Source organism: Amphibalanus amphitrite, unplaced genomic scaffold (assembly GCF_019059575.1).
Source record: "Amphibalanus amphitrite isolate SeventyFive unplaced genomic scaffold, NRLGWU_Aamphi_draft 000215F_arrow, whole genome shotgun sequence".
Classification (NCBI taxonomy): domain Eukaryota; kingdom Metazoa; phylum Arthropoda; class Thecostraca; order Balanomorpha; family Balanidae; genus Amphibalanus; species Amphibalanus amphitrite.
The window spans coordinates 258,474-262,821 of record NW_024881710.1 but is presented as its reverse complement, the minus strand read 5'-3'; positions in this window follow the sequence as shown (position 1 = coordinate 262,821).

The window sequence follows — 4,348 nt, the reverse complement described above, 5'->3', positions numbered from 1 at the left end:
GCTGACGAACTGTCTCGACTTAGATGTCACATTTTTATTATGTCGTCTACTGGTGCCTATCTGTGAAACGAAAGTGGCATGTTTTAGCTGAAAAGAGGCGAAAATGCCAGATTGCTGCGAACGACTCAATTCACTGAGTTACGGATATCATTCGAAAAATTGTTTGCTCCCCAAGCTCATTCGTTTTATTACTTTGCTTATTTCATTCACATTTTATGTTTTGTTTCCCCATCACACTCAGATACGATCCCTTGACTTTTATAACACCACTCCTGAAGTCTCACTGGCACAAAATGTTCGTTCATGAAATAAATAGGCGTTCACAATAAGTGCGCAAAAATGACTAGCCTTACAAAAATATTTTGAACATTCGTCATGTCGCTCAGTAAAAATGATGCTATATTTAAAGTGACTGTCAACCTTATCTAATTTTACCGTTAACCATTAGCTTTTTTCAGATGGTTCAATCATCATGCCTTCGATTATTTTCCCCGCCTCATGAACAGTTACTGTCGAGTCTCACGACCTATAGCTGCTGGACATTTTTTTTTTCTTCTCAGATTTCCTTGTATTTGGCATGTGATTGCGAAAAATGACATTCAGATGAGCAAGCAAGTTCAGTGATCCAGGGCAAACGTTCGCTTATCTATAGTGATCAAGACTGGCTTGAAATTGCTGTCGTATGGTTGGCATGTACTATATTGTAACTATAGATGAGCGCATTTGTACACGTATCTTTCAGTTTTTCATTTTGGAAATCCAGAATAAGAGAACTTTGTCTTGTGCTAGGTATGTATGTGTCTTGTACATTGTAATGCAAGGGTTGTTGTGATATTATCCCGTCGCATGGAATCAAAACTTCGTGATTTTGCACAGATCGTAACACCATAGGGTTATTTTCGCACTATGGAGCAGACTATTGTAGTCGTTTCTTGACTAGGCGCTCATTTCTTACTACAGCTCATGTCTTAAAAAATTATAAGTATCCTTTAAAGAACATCTACCTAACAAATTGATAATTTTCTTGACGTGTTATTTACATGTCTTTTTAATCGGATTTCTGTTATACAAAAGTGGCATATTTTATTCAACTTATCCGCTTGGCGCTTACCTTAGGCATCCCCTACCTGTGCTTCATTGTTTCATCAAGTCCATCATTTATTGGGTTCCTCACTGCCCTTTTTTCCATGCTGAGGAGTAAGGATAAGAGATGGTCATCGAAATTTAGGTTTGGATAAGTCATAAGAGGAATTCGGCACGGTTCGTCTTACCAATATGCCAGTGATGCCGCTTTGATGCCGTGTTTGTAAATAGGGCTGCACGCACAAGCGCGTGAAAGTGTCAGAACTGTCGGGACATATATATATATATATATATATATATATATATATATATATATAAATATAGACGTGACGTGCTGTGCGTTTCTACATTGTGAATTCCTAGATCTTGTAATGCTGATTTCGGTGCATAACTTGGGATCAAATACATTACATTTATCCCCAATTCAATGTTTACGGTCGCTTGAGCTCGGAGTTTGTGATTCGTTATTGAAAGGATTGTCGCATTGGATGTCGTCCACCCGTGCGTAGAGGCTGTTTCTGCCTTTACGGCACGTAGATGTGCTTTCTGTTTAGTTAGACAGCTCACGTGAATCGACTGTTGGCGTTTTCGTCTGGATTATCGGCTCGAAAGCTGCTGCTGAGTTTAGGATGACTGTATTAGACTGAAACGTGAATCTGACTTTCCAAAGTCACCGAGGTCACCTGAGGTCAAGATATTCGAAAAGACTGGTGAAATCGCATGTGACGAATTGATTGGTAGCATTTTTGTCTCTGATCGACACAGTAGTTGCTAAGCTATGGGATGTCTTGGGCTAAATCATCAAGTTGACCTTAGGGTCACCGAGTTCACCTGAAGTCACCATATTCTTTGCATTTTGTGAAGTTGCTACGGCGAATCGAGTGGTGCTACTTTCAAATCGATCGACCTGGTATACGGTAGTTGGTGTGGCTTACTACAATAGGCGAAAAGTTATGTTGACCTGTCAGGTGTCAAGGTCACCGAGGCTATCGTGCCGTTGGAGATTGGTGGTCCTTCGCCGGTTTGCCAATCAGTGAATAAGTTAACTAGAGCCTGGCAGAAAAAATAGCATCTGCGACATAACAAGACGCAGCAGCCAGTACCTACCCGACTTAAATCTCTCCAATTGGTGACCTCTGAGGTGTGCCCTCTGAGGCCAGGTCAAGTGCCAAAAGGGACGGGCTCGGTTTTGGTCAATAACTTCAATAATGGCCGCAGAGCCGCAACTATAACACCGTCGTGTTGTGACGAGGCATCGATGCATTTCTGCTTATCTGCGACCATTTTTGACTGACCTCAGGTAATGTAGGTGCCTGAAACCGAATCTTATTACCTTTGAGCATGACTTTAACCCGACCTTGAACCTAAAAGGACCTAGAAGGAAGCAGTCGCTGTGCATGTAACAGTACGCACGCCGCGAAGTATCCAGCTCAATCAGGGCAAATGGCTGAGATGTCACTGGCGCGAAAGACCCGCGCCCCGTGGAGGGGGTGAAAAGCCCCCCCCCCCCCCCCGTCTTTTTCCGTAGGGAAAAGTGGGTTAACCCTCGCCGGCACAGGGGGGGGGCTGATGCAACCCCCCCCCTAAGGTTTTTCGCGAATAACTCGCGTAAAAAGCGGCCGATCGCGACGAAACTTTCAGTACCCTCGCATTGATCAATTTCACACCTACCCTGAAAATTTCATGACCCTGACCCAAATGACCTTTGACCTGTGACCTCTTTTCCGAGACCATGTTTGGCCAGAATCGCGATTCGGCGTATGTCGGCTCGCATTAGCCGCGCGTTTGCAAGCTTTTCGTGGTTTCAAACGTTCAAACATGTGATTTGATGTTGCTCCCATACATTAGGGTGGGTGTCAAGGTCACCTGAAGGTCAGGTCAGGTCATTGACCTTTGCTGACCTCGGGTGACCTCGGTTCACTTTTTCGAGTTTTACATGTTTCTAGGCTAGTTTTTGGAGCTGAATTCGAATTTAGCAACCATTTGAACATTAACGAAGTAGTTTTGGTGCCTTCGTAACATGTTACGAAGCTGTCAGAGGTGGTTGACACGTATTACGAATACCCGTCACAACCCCTACCGGTTGACCTGACCTGACCTGACCCGACCTGGTCTAAATGCTTAAAGACATCATCTCTGATCAAAACTAACACGATATTCGTGATCAGCACCCCGGAAAACCACATAGCAGCCACACTTTACGACTTTATAAACAGGTCCCGATTTTCCCGGTTTTCGGGTCATTGACCTGACCTGGAAGGTCACCCGATGACCTAGGACCTTAAAATTGGGTATCATCGGCTTCGTCTCGTGACGGGCAACACGCTCGTTTTTTCCGCGAAGCTCTAGCTCGATCAGGGGCCAAACGCGAGGGCGGGGGGTCGTACCAACCCCCCCTTGTGCCGTCGAAGGACGCAAAATGGCCTGTGCCGGCGAGGGTTAAGACGGTCAGGGTAGGTAAGACGGGCACCACCTCTGCAGACCAAACCAATAGCGCTACGAGCGAGAAAAATTTGGACCAGACTTGCCTTTCCCACCACACACCACCGTTGAAGCCTGGTGAATTTGTGTTCAGTCAATTATCTTTTATTTCGATTTCTTAAAAACACTTATTTCATTGAAAACATCCATAGTGCATTGTGCAAACTTTTGTGTGCAGCACAACCAAGTCAAAAACTCGTTATCACTTGTGGTAGCTAGTAGGTACACTCATATGCTATACATTTTCATTTAGCGCGGAATTGCTCCGCTTGCATCAACTTGTCCTGCAGAGACAAATCGTGCTGAACTTCTAACTAACATTGAGTTTGGGGTAAGACGGGCAAGTATGGTTGCAATGGGTCTCTAAATGGTGAAAATATTTATGTTGCTGTAGGAAAAAAGAAGCATTTGTGGTGAAAATATTTTCGATTTCGATACTCACAGACATACCTACCTATAAACAACATTCCTTTGGTACAATTTAGGTATCCTCTAATAATGAAAATGAAAAACAGTATTACAAGGCTTCTGAAACACCTGAACTTCTGTAGGGCCTGTACCTATACAATAAAAGCATACGCGTTCTGCACGAATCTCGTATACTGCCTTTTTCGAAGCACTTGAGACCAACGAGCGACCGTATCAATGCGGCTAATCTCGGGTATTTATTAATAGTTGTGCTGATCGGTTTAAGTAGCTGGCCGTCTTGCCCTACCCATGTGACCGTTTTACCCCATGGTGCGGGGCAAGACGGTTTTTGCAAAGTTTTGCAAAAATAGCTACT